The sequence below is a fragment of the Scyliorhinus torazame genome, chromosome 7 (assembly GCF_047496885.1).
Source record: "Scyliorhinus torazame isolate Kashiwa2021f chromosome 7, sScyTor2.1, whole genome shotgun sequence".
Classification (NCBI taxonomy): domain Eukaryota; kingdom Metazoa; phylum Chordata; class Chondrichthyes; order Carcharhiniformes; family Scyliorhinidae; genus Scyliorhinus; species Scyliorhinus torazame.
In genome coordinates this window covers 15,859,970-15,873,351 of record NC_092713.1, presented here as the reverse complement: position 1 = coordinate 15,873,351, position 13,382 = coordinate 15,859,970, and positions in this window count along the sequence as shown.

Genomic DNA, 13,382 nt, shown 5'->3' with positions numbered 1-13,382 from the left:
GGTCGGTAAGTAGCAACAATTTCGTAGTTACCTTCTTCAGCATAATTAAAGGATTATGGCTGTTCCTGCCGGGTTTACCACTGAATAATATGTTCAAGTATTCATTATCGTGGCCATTAAGAATCAGATGAAATGTCCTATTTCACTGCGAGTCCCCTTGAAAAGCGGCATTGTAAAAAAGAGCCTGAACTTGGAGGCAGACTCACCTTTGACCTTTGCAGCGAGGCTCCCGCTCCGCTAAGAAACAAAGGGAAGCAGTGATGCTGTGAGGCTGCCTCGTTTATGTCAAGATCCGGTTACTGCTGAAGATTGGGAATGCTGAAACATTCACAATAAATAGAAGGGAGCTGATTGTTTATATCCCCCCCCCCCCCCCCCCACTATTACCAATTAAGACCAGCTCTCAACCGGCTGCATTTTCCTTTTGGTCTGACGAGGAATTGTTTAACGGGCAATGGAACCAGTGCCTTTCTGAAAGACAAGTTTCAGATAATAAGTCGGCCTTGTTATAAACTGATCCGGAATGCACTGCCTGTAAGGCTGGCAGAAATAGATTCAATAGAAGGGGAAACCTTGTGGGAAAGAGCAACAGCAAAAGCAAGCAAGGCTTGCATTTATAAAGCACCTATCATGGCTATCTGTCCTGTAAATTCTATGTCTATGTCTCAATGTGTTTCGCAGCCAATAAAGCAATTTTGAAGCGTCGTCATTCTTGTAAGTAAAAAAGGAAAGTTGCCATAGTCCCAGATAACCACGGGCTGTTTTCCCCTTTTGAGGGGGAGAGATGACTGGTGGTGATTTAACCTGAGGGTCACCACACCTCAGGCGAAGGGCAAGGTTGAGAAGGCCTTCATGACAAACATCAGCCGGAAAGGGAATTAAACCCGCGCTGCTGGCCTCGCTCTGCATCGCGAACCAGCTGTCCAGCCAACTAAGTTGTATTATAGCATTCAATATGTGCACAGAACGCTCCCACGAACAGCACTGTGATAATGACCTGACAACCTGGTTTTGTGATGTTGGCTGAGGTAAATATTGACCAGGGCACCGGGGGGAGGGATCTCGCCCCGTTGCTCTTCAGAATAAGGTGTGAGGATCTTTTACATCCACTTGAGAGAGGAGAAAGGGTCTCCGTTCAATGTCTCAAACAAAAAAACGGCACCTCCAATATTGCAGGACTTGTTCATTCCTGCTAGTGATTCTATAATTCTACGAACGAGCTTGGGTTTTCAGTCAGGAAGATGGAATGAACTTTCTCCATAGCCAAATAAACAAAGCTCACCTTTGAGACCTCCTGCACCCCAGTCAAAGTCACATAGAGATTTACAACTCTCGTACTCGAATATTTTTTGCTATTTTCTTTGGCTAGTCCCACTCTGTAGCAGATGTCTCACATTATCAATGGACGAGTGTAGTGGTCATCCTCATACAGCAGGTGCCTCGGCAGTACCTTTGCCAATCAACCCCCACTGCACATTATAAGATATAGGCCGCTCGACCCATCGAGTCTGCTCCACCATCCAATGAGACCATGGCTGAGCTGATATAATCCTCAACTCCACTTTCCCGCCTTATGCCCATAACCCTTGTTCTGAGTCAGTCCCGGTTATTTGCCATTACCACCCAGCACTGATACCTGGAGTTGCACGTTCCTGCTCTGTAGAAAATTTGAGCTTTGAGGTGTCCTCTCAACCTGACCACATATGCAGCTCATTACATTAATTTGGGCCGGTAATAAAGAACAGCTGAGAATCGCAGCTCCTCACACAGTGAAACATGTCATTTAAAAAACATTTCAGTATTGACTTCCTGAGTTGGGTTAGTTCTTGGAACTTTTGTGAACCGCTGTGATTCTACAGCGAGTCCTACAGGCGAATTGCCTGCTCAAGGGACTGCAGCAGCGATAACGCACTTTCTTTTTTAACCATGTCCAAGGGGCTCGTTCTTAAGCAGCTTTTCTGTAGACTTGATTCACCGGGACTCGTAATAGTGCAAAGAATGTTTTTAAATTGTTAATAAATGCACAATGTCCGTGTGGCTGGAATCAGATACCTTGTAAAATAAACCTGAGATCACCATCTTTTGTTTCCCATGAGTTACACACAGCATCTTTCAATTTTTAGTTGGTCTTATAGTTGGGCAACACAGTGGCCGTCTAAGGTGCCATGGTCAAGAGTGATAAAATGAGTGGTGGCGGGAGGTGTGCTCTGCTCCCCACTGTGCCCATGCTCTCCCTCAGATCCCCAATGCTTTGCCCAAGCTTTGTTGCTCCCGTGCCTCTCCTCTCTTCATGCTGCTCCATCTCCAAGCTCGCTCTCTCACCAAGATCTGCTTCTCTTTATACTCCACCTCTTTCCATGCTCCTCTACTCTACATTCTCCACGTAGCTCCATGCTCCGCCTTTCTCCATACCCCTCCTCTCTCCATACTCCTCCACTCTCCAAGCTCCTCCTAACTCCATGCCCTCCCTCTTTCCAAGTTCCTCTCTCTCTCTCTTTCACTGTCCCTGTCAAGGATAGAAAGACATCACAGTGGGAAGCAGACACATCCACCTGTCTGTTATCTGTAAGTAAATACCTGATTATCTTCAATTATTAATAATACAGTATTTACTTGCAGCATGTTCGCTTTATGAATATTCTACAGTATAATTTAGATATGGCAGTGATTATTACTTAATTTGAAAAGCAGTTGGGAGCGTCAATCAAAAAGGTTTGAGAATCACTGGCATAATGGTTATGTTACTGGACTAATAACTCGGAGATGTGTGTAGAAATCCCTTCACAGCAGCTGAGGAATTTAAACTTACGGTTGCTCAGTGGTACAGAATGTGAATAGTGCTGAAAATAAGAGAGATGCTGTTAAAGATTTGTATCTTGTACTCATCAGAATCGATGCAAAAAATGGCAAATTTCAAAGGCAGCAGCAGTTGCATGAGTTGCTGGTTGGTTGGCAAGTCGGCTCAGCTTGGTCAAGGTGTTGCCATGGCAAAGGCAGCAGGGAGATATTGTTCGCCATGCTTTTGTTTGATTCATAAAAAAGTGCAACGTCTGGACACATTCCTTTAGCCTGCAGAGGACAGGTCTCTCCACATGAATATATGTAACTTCTGGCAAGCGTAAGTGAGCTACACTGTGAACCCGACTGACAATCATAAATTGGTTGTTGGCATGACTCTTAGCACACTCAGGATTGTTCAGCAAGTGCTAGCCAATTTCAGAATCACATCTAATTGGATGCATAATGGCTGGAATTCTCCGACCATTAGGATTATTTTTTTTCCCTGCTGGCAACGCATCCCCACCCACTGGTTCCTCGGCGGCATGGGGTGACTCCAATGGGAATTTCCATTGACAAGCACCGGGAAGATAGAATCCTGCTGCCAGCGAATGGCACGTCGCCAAGAAACATGCAGCTTCAGAGAATCCAGCCATTTTCTGTGTTTTGCTAAAAGCTACGCAGGCAATGACTTTCCCTCTGCACATAGAAGGACCATGTCCAGGCATTGTGTCTTTTGGGAAATTTAACTTCCGCTAAACATATGAATCTGGAATAGTAAGTCTGTTTCGCTAATGGCGACCATGAAATTACCGCATTGTTGTGAATGTCCCTCCGGCTCACTAATATCCTTACGGCAAGGAAATCTACCACCTTTATCTGGCCTGGCCCATCGCTGACTCCAACCCCGAGAAAAGTGATTGACTCTTAAATGTCCCCTGAAATGGACCATCAAGCTACTCAGTTGTATCATAAAACTGCTACCAAAAAATTATAATCCACACAGACTGCAGTTCAAGTAGGTGATGTCCAAATTCCATGAGTGAATTAAGAAAATTACAAAACAAATAGCAGCAATATTTGTACAGAGTAAGATTTCATCGAGGTGCAAAGAGATGAATGAACAAGATCTGATGGTATTGGTTGAATAATGTTGGAGGAGATATTGTTTAATTAGTGTCATGGAGTCTATGCACATTATTTTCATTTCAAGGAATCAGATGTTGCCAGCCGGTAGCACAAGTGGCTAGCACTGTGGCTTCACAGCACCAGGGTCCCAGGTTCGATTCCCGGCTGTGGGTCACTGTCTGTGCGGTGTCTGCACGTTCTCCCCGTGTCTGCGTGGGTTTCCTCCGGGTGCTCCGGTTTCCTCCCACAGTCCAAAGACGTGCGGGTTAGGTGGATTGGACATGATAAATTGCCCTTAGTGTCCAAAAAGGTTGGGACGGGTTATTGGGTTACGGGGATCGAGTGGAAGTGAGGGCTTAAGTGGGTCGGTGCAGACTCGATGGGCCGAATGGCCTCCTTCTGCACTGTATGTTCTATGTTCAATTCCTTCTTGCAAGCAGGTTCCAAATTGGAAGAGGATTTAACAACAGATGACCCAGGAATGGGCATTTCCCGTCATTTCAAATTTTCAAAAATCATCTGCCTTTCACCATAGGTAAATTTATCCGCTGAGATATTATATCGGCCTGAGAACCATGCGAACTTGGCAGTGACTTTAAATGAAATGTTTTCAGAATTTCACGTCACCGTTCCATGATTAATCAATGACTTTCTTGCCAGAATGAGGTGAATCCATTTACCTGGCATGCTGTCCGCTCAGAAAGAGTGTGGGTTGGAGTGAGGCCTACAGGAATGCTCCGCCGATCTCCTGACTTGCAATCCATTAGAGCGCAGGTCCCTGTTGGGAGAGGGGGGATTAAACGGATTTCCATTTCCATTCCTTCGATTTAATAATCATAATCTGTTATTGTCACAAGCCTCGTCGCCACATTCCGGCACCTGTTCGGGTAAGCTGGGTAAACTCACTTCGGGAATTGAACCCGCGCTGCTGGCCTTGTTCCGCATTACAGACCAGCTGTCTAGCCCACTGAGCTAAACCAGCCCGCGTTGGTTAAGTCGTGTTGCAAAACATAGCACAAAAAAAACCGGGAGCGTGGCATTGTTTCAGGAAAGTGGGACTGAGCGTCACTCAGTTGCACTGGGGATTGGGCAAATGTGTGGTGTGTGGTGTATTTGTTAATCTCTTGAAAGATCAGATACATGTGGATCTAAATATATTCTTGAATCTGCGAACTAATTCTGTTTGATGAAATAATACAGCTGGAGGATGATCTGCTGTGAACGTAATGTGCTTTACCCACTTGTCTCCCACACTCTGTTTTTTTTTAAAGCAAATCCTACTGTCAAGAATTAGCTGGGACTACTATCCAATGCACATGGGAGTAATCACTAAGTATGCCCTTTAGGGAAACCATACCAGGGCTTGACACTGCCTTCACTCCTACTTGTGTGCCTTCGGGATCTGTCGCAGCTGCAAAAACTTCATCAATTGCCACCAGCCGAGAACCAAATAAAAACTCGGATGTTAATGGTCTAAGGAACATCCCCCAAGCATTCTGCAGGAATGATAGGAATGCCGGCCTCTGTTCTGCTGTGTGGAGCTTATCCCTGAATAGACTGAGAGGTGGCAGTGCCTTCTGCCGCCGCCTGGTCTGTTGCCCGGCACAAGAATTCTAGCTGAGAGGAGCAGGTGAGCATTTTCATACTGAAATTGTGCCTGCCCCCCCCCCCCCCCCCCCCCCCACCCCCGGCCCCACAATGCTTAAGTTTCATTTTGTCTGCCTTCCAGAGAACACTGACCCACACCATGTTCGGGGTGCAGCTTCACAGGTGCCCACAGGTACTTTGCTGATGCTTTCATTGCTCATACTTGCCTGGCCAAGGGGGCACAACCTTAATGTTAGAGCTGGGCTGTTTAGGGTTGATGTCAGACAGCATTTCTTCCCACCCAGGGAAGTCAAAACCGTTGCGGCTGGTCGTCAATTGAAATTTTCAAACATTGAGATTGAAATATTTTTGCTGCGCTAAGACTATCAAAGGTATGAAGGGTTATTGAACCAAGGTGGGAAAATAAATAGAGTTTATTTATGGCTGCAGACAAGCCAATGATTTAACTGAATGGTGAAACATGACCATAATGCTCAGCAACTTGTGATAAGAACCATAAAGCGATGAATAAAGGTCATTTATAAAAGTTTAATAGCCTACAGGCCTCAGCTTGAGTATTGTGTCAAATTCTGGACACCGCACTTCAGAACGAAACGCAACGCTTTGCAGAGGAAATATAATAATAACAATCACTTATTGTCACAAGTAGGCTCCAATGAAGTTACTGTGAAAAGCCCCTAGTCGCCCCTGATCGGGGAGGCAGGTACAGGAATTGAACCCGCGCTGCTGGCCTCCTTCTGCATTACAAGCCAGCTGTTTAGCCCACTGTGGTAAACCAGCCCCTCTGGTGATACCAGGGATAAGGGAGCTTCAATTATATGGCGGGAGTAAAGAGTCTAAGATTGAGCTCCTTAGAACAGAGAAGGTTCAGGGGCGGTTTTGGTGTCGGGGAAAAGGGTGCGGGGAGGCGCAATAATAATAATCTTTATTGTCCCACATAGGCTTACATTAGCACTGCAATGAAGTTACTGTGAAAATCCCCTAGTCGCCACACTCCGGCGCCTGTTCGGGTACACCGAGGGAGAATTCAGAATGTCCAATTCACCGAACAAGCACGTTTTTCTGGACTTGTGGGAGGAAACCGGAGCACCCGGAGGAAACCCACGCAGACACAGGGAGAACGTGCAGACTCCGCACAGACAGTGACCCAAGCCGGGAAGCGACCCTGGGACCCTGGTGCCGTGAAGCAACAGCGCTAACCACTGTGCTTCCGTTCCACCCGTTCTTATGAAAATTATGAGAGACTTTGATTGAGTAAAGAACAACAAACGATTCCCACTGACAGGCAGGTCAGTGAGAAGACACTGATTTAAGATGATTGGCAAAAGAACCAGACGGTGATGAAAATACCAATGGTGCCTGCTCATCATCTGGGATGCACTGTCAGAAAAGACAAAGCAGATTGAACAGTCAAATGGGAAATCTAAAAATACTTTCAAAGGAAAAAAAAATAAAATGCAGGCCGGGAATCTCCAGTCAACGCCGCTCCAATCGGAAATTCCAATTAGTTGGAGAATGGAGCGTTGAGGGAAAAACAGGTTTGGTGCCGGCCTGTTGCGATGCTCCGATCTTCCGCCTACGGCCACAGCGCACTACCCGTCCCGCACCGGCGGGAGGATGACAATCAAGCATTTAATAAAATGTTAATGTCATTAATGGGCTAGAAAGACGGGTCCCCAGCCTCCCCGCAGCAGGAAATCCACCGGGGGGGGGGGGGCTTTGCTGCAAGTCTGCCCAAGCATGGCACTGACGTGATGGACCCCGAGGTGGGTCAAGGGGGGTCTGAGCATAATGCAGGTGCCCCTCAAAGCCCATCGGAAGCCTACCTACCACCACAATGCAATTGTTGCCCCCCCCCCCTCCCACTGACATGTAGGGGCATCCTCCCCCCCCCACCACGGGATAATGGGTCACCCACCCACAGCTTTCTGCTGAGAAAAAGAATAAGTGAAAGCACTTAGTTCCTTTTGCTGTGGTGAGGAGCTGTCAATCATAGCAAAAATGTTTATAAACATTGTGGTTAGCATCAATGGAGGTGCATTCAAGTGTGTAGGGAAAGATACACAAACCCCATAAGCAGCTGTGTCTGGAGCAATAAAACTGTCAATTGCTGGCTCGTGAAATGTGCCAGCTCTATGAAATTGAGTGCCAGCTCTATGAAATTGAGTGCCAGATTTGCCTTTCAAAAGCTGTCAAGGAATTTGAAGCTCTTTGAAGTGTACTGGGCTTTAGAGGAATCGTCCAATACTTGTAACAGTGGCTGCTTTAAACACCTTTGTCTGAGGCAGCAGGTGTTAAGTGAAAATGCAGTGATCTTTCACTCAGCTTTCAGTCAGGAGTGACAGATTATCATAGAATTTACAGGGCTGAAGGAGGCCATTCGGCCCATCGAGTCTGCACCAGCTCTTGGAAAGAGCACCCTACCAAAGGTCAACACCGCCACCCTATCCCCATAACCCAGTAACCCCACCCAACACTAAGGGCAATTTTGGACACGAAGGGCAATTTCGCACGGCCAATCCACCTAACCTGCACATCTTTGGCCTGTGGGAGGAAACCGGAGCACCCGGAGGAAACCCACGCAGACACTGGGAGGATGTGCAGACTCCGCACAGACAGTGACCGAAGCCGGAATCGAACCTGGGACCCTGGAGCTGTGAAGCAATTGTGCTAACCACAATGCTACCGTGCGGATGAGGGTCCAGATGAGGGTCTCTGATGGGCGGGGGTCTGAAGGGGAGGTCTGAAAGGGGGTCTGATTGGGGAGCTGGTGAGATTGTGGGAACCGGGGGTAATCGGGTCACCGTCATGCGTTTGTGCTGTGGGGGGGGATGTTCCATTATTCCCCTGGTGGGATGGAAGGGAGGATTCTCCTACTTGTCAGCGGGCGGGGGCAGGATTTGTGTTATGGGGGGAGGGGGGTCCACTGTGGGACCTCCGTATTGGACTGTTTGCTCAAAATGGCGGCCCGTACCAGGATTTTGACGGAATCCAGTGAGCTCTCCTCCATGGATGAATTTGTACGGTAAACGGTAGACACTCACATACCGGGTCTCGCTCCTAGGGCAGGCGGAGACCAGCAGCGATTTTCCACTAGCGGGAACACTTAGGGACCCGGACAGAGAATCCCAGACAAAGTGTTATGATAGGAGCATGGGCAGTGACAGTAATGGAACATTCTTCCAGATAACTTGTACAATTGTAATAATCCACAGGAGGCAGGGGTTCCATCACTACACCAGTATTTATTTGCAATAACTATATACACGAGCAGCTCCAAACAGTGCTGCCAGCATTCCAGTCAACTTAAGACTGCCTCACAAAGCCTACACAGGTGCTTATATGGGCCCCCTCAATGAGCTATCATTGAGGGAGCTCATACTCCAATTGGCCAATCAATAATGCCAATTGGAGGACATTACAACAATCATGAGGAGCACATAGTCTGCTGCTATGATGAGGCAATAATTTGTGTGTTTTAAGTTTGCCCTGAGCAAGGGTATACACAAGCTTTCTATTTAAGGGCTATAGAGGTGTGCACCATGCAGCCTCGCATAAGCTTTATTGTTTGGAAGTCACAGATTACCCAAAATAGGTGTTTGAGAATTCATAAATAATTTTAAGATAGCTTATTCAGTTTATTAAGAGGCAACTATTTAGATGTGATGCAAAAGTTAAATGGATAGGCAAAACATACAACCCATGGTAGGTGAAAGCTCACTGAAAGTATGTAATGGAACCTACGAGGGAACAAGCGGTCCTAGATCTGGTCCTGTGTAATGAGACAGGATTAATTCATGATCTCATAGTTAGAGATCCTCTCAGAAGGAGCGATCACAATATGGTGGAATTTAAAATACAGATGGAGAGTGAGAAGGTAAAATCAAACACTAGTGTTTTGTGCTTAAACAAAGGAGATTACAGGGAGCTAGGATGGAAGCTCAGAACTAGAACAAACAGAGTTATCTCTGGGTTGTTGCCCGTGCCACATGATAGTGAGATGAGGAATAGAGAGAGAGAACATTTAAACACGTGGCTACAGGGATGGTGCAGGCGGGAGGGATTCAGATTTTTGGATAACTGGGGCTCTTTCTGGGGAAGGTGGGACCTCTACAGACAGGATGGTCTACATCTGAACCTGAGGGGTACAAATATCCTGGGGGGGAGATTTGTTAGTGCTCTTTGGGGGGGTTTAAACTAATGCAGCAGGGGCATGGGAACCTGGATTGTAGTTTTAGGGTAAGGGAGAATGAGAGTATAGAGGTCAGGAGCACAGATTTGACGTCGCAGGAGGGGGCCAGTGTTCAGGTAGGTGGTTTGAAGTGTGTCTACTTCAATGCCAGGAGTATACGAAACAAGGTAGGGGAACTGGCAGCCTGGGTTGGTACCTGGGACTTCGATGTTGTGGCCATTTCGGAGACATGGATAGAGCAGGGACAGGAATGGATGTTGCAGGTTCCGGGGTTTAGGTGTTTTAGTAAGCTCAGAGAAGGAGGCAAAAGAGGGGGAGGTGTGGCGCTGCTAGTCAAGAGCAGTATTACGGTGGCGGAGAGGATGCTAGATGGGGACTCTTCTTCCGAGGTAGTATGGGCTGAAGTTAGAAACAGGAAAGGAGAGGTCACCCTGTTGGGAGTTTTTTATAGGCCTCCTAATAGTTCTAGGGATGTAGAGGAAAGGATGGCGAAGATGATTCTGTATATGAGCGAAAGTAACAGGGTAGTTATTATGGGAGACTTTAACTTTCCAAATATTGACTGGAAAAGATATAGTTCGAGTACAATAGATAGGTCGTTTTTTGTACAGTGTGTGCAGGAGGGTTTCCTGAAACAATATGTTGACAGGCCAACAAGAGGCGAGGCCACGTTGGATTTGGTTTTGGGTAATGAACCAGGCCAGGTGTTGGATTTGGAGGTAGGAGAGCACTTTGGGGACAGTGACCACAATTCGGTAACGTTTACGTTAATGATGGAAAGGGATAAGTATACACCGCAGGGCAAGAGTTATAGCTGGGGGAAGGGCAATTATGATGCCATTAGACGTGACTTGGGGGGGATAAGGTGGAGAAGTAGGCTGCAAGTGTTGGGCACACTGGATAAGTGGGGCTTGTTCAAGGATCAGCTACTGCGTGTTCTTGATAAGTATGTACCGGTCAGACAGGGAGGAAGGCGTCGAGCGAGGGAACCGTGGTTTACCAAGGAAGTGGAATCTCTTGTTAAGAGGAAGAAGGAGGCCTATGTGAAGATGAAGTGTGAAGTTTCGGTTGGGGCGATGGATAGTTACAAGGTAGCGAGGAAGGATCTAAAGAGAGAGCTAAGACGAGCAAGGAGGGGACATGAGAAGTATTTGGCAGGAAGGATCAAGGAAAACCCAAAAGCTTTCTATAGGTATGTCAGGAATAAGCGAATGACTAGGGAAAGAGTAGGACCAGTCAAGGACAGGGATGGGAAATTGTGTGTGGAGTCTGAAGAGATAGGCGAGATACTAAATGAATATTTTTCGTCAGTATTCACTCAGGAAAAAGATAATGTTGTGGAGGAGAATGCTGAGCCCCAGGCTAATAGAATAGATGGCATTGAGGTACGTAGGGAAGAGGTGTTGGCAATTCTGGACAGGCTGAAAATAGATAAGTCCCCGGGACCTGATGGGATTTATCCTAGGATTCTCTGGGAGGCCAGGGAAGAGATTGCTGGACCTTTGGCTTTGATTTTTATGTCATCATTGGCTACAGGAATAGTGCCAGAGGACTGGAGGACAGCAAATGTGGTCCCTTTGTTCAAAAAGGGGAGCAGAGACAACCCCGGCAACTATAGACCGGTGAGCCTCACGTCTGTAGTGGGGAAAGTCTTGGAGGGGATTATAAGAGACAAGATTTATAATCATCTAGATAGGAATAATATGATCAGGGATAGTCAGCATGGCTTTGTGAAGGGTAGGTCATGCCTCACAAACCTTATTGAGTTCTTTGAGAAGGTGACTGAACAGGTAGACGAGGGTAGAGCAGTTGATGTGGTGTATATGGATTTCAGCAAAGCGTTTGATAAGGTTCCCCACGGTAGGCTATTGCAAAAAATACGGAGGCTGGGGATTGAGGGTGATTTAGAGATGTGGATCAGAAATTGGCTAGCTGAAAGAAGACAGAGGGTGGTGGTTGATGGGAAATGTTCAGAAGGGAGGTCGGGAGGTCATGTTGCAGCTGTACAGAACTCTGGTACGGCCGCATTTGGAGTATTGCGTACAGTTCTGGTCACCGCATTATAGGAAGGACGTGGAGGCTTTGGAGGGGGTGCAGAGGAGATTTCCCAGGATGTTGCCTGGTATGGAGGGAAAATCTTATGAGGAAAGGCTGATGGACTTGAGGTTGTTTTCGTTGGAGAGAAGAAGGTTAAGAGGAGACTTAATAGAGGCATACAAAATGATCAGGGGGTTGGATAGGGTGGACAGTGAGAGCCTTCTCCCGCGGATGGATATGGCTGGCACGAGGGGACATAACTTTAAACTGAGGGGTAATAGATATAGGACAGAGGTCAGAGGTAGGTTCTTTACGCAAAGAGTAGTGAGGCCGTGGAATGCCCTACCTGCTACAGTAGTGAACTCGCCAACACTGAGGGCATTTAAAAGTTTATTGGATAAACATATGGATGATAATGGCATAGTGTAGGTTAGATGGCTTTTGTTTCGGTGCAACATCATGGGCCGAAGGGCCTGTACTGCGCTGTATTGTTCTATGTTCTATGGATGAGAGAAGAACTAGCTAAGGTAGACTGGGAGCAAAGACCTTATGGTGAAACAGTTGAGGAACAGTGGAGAACCTTCCAATCGACTTTTCACAGTGCTCAGCAAATGTGTATACCAACGAAAAGGAAGGACGGTAGAAAGAGGAAAAATCGACCATGGATATCTAAGGAAATCAGGGAGAGTATCAAATTGAAGGAAAAAGCATACAAAGTGGCAAAGTTTAGTGGGAGACCAGAGGGGGAAATCTTTAGGGGGCAACAGAAAGCTACTAAAAAAGCCATAAAGAAGAGTAAGATAGATTATGAGAGTAAACTTGCTCAGAGTATAAAAACAAATAGTAAAAGTTTCTACAAATATAGAAAAAAAAAGTGGCTAAGGTAAATATTGGTCCTTTAGAGGATGAGAAGGGAGATTTAATAATGGGAGATGAGGAAATGGCTGAGGAACTGAACAGATTTTCTGGGTCGGTCTTCACAGTGGAAGACACAAATAACATGCCAGTGACTGATAGAAATGAGGCTATGACAGGTGAGGACCTTGAGAGGATTATTATCACTAAGGAGGTAGTGATGGGCAAGCTAATGGGGCTAAAGGTAGACAAGTTTCCTGGCCCTGATGGAATGCATCCCAGAGTGCTAAAAGAGATGGCTAGGGAAATTGCAAATGCGCTAGTGACAATTTACCAAAATTCACTAGAATCTAGTTCTTATGTTCTTATGATCCAAAAGGACAATTGGACAGATGGCATAGAGTGTGTTGATCACTTGTACCGGCATCATTCTGCTCTCCAGCTGATACGTTAGGAAATGTTTCTCCCAGACATCCTCCATCTGAAGATCGGGCAACTACCTGACGAGCACCGTGCCCTGCCTACCAATCCCCGTTAGTATACTAGGGCCGGAATTCTCCGGCCATTTGGATTCGCTGTTCCCACCGACAGCACACCCCTTGGTTTCCCAGCGGCGTGTGGTGCCTTCAATGGGAAATCACATTGATAAGCGGCGGTAACAGAGAAGTCCGCTACCGGCGAACAGCGCGCCTCAGAGAAACACACGGCCGAGGGATCGGACAATCCCGCCTTTTAATTCAAGGGGCTGGTTGTTTGACGGAAAACATAGGAGAGAGAAGCAGAG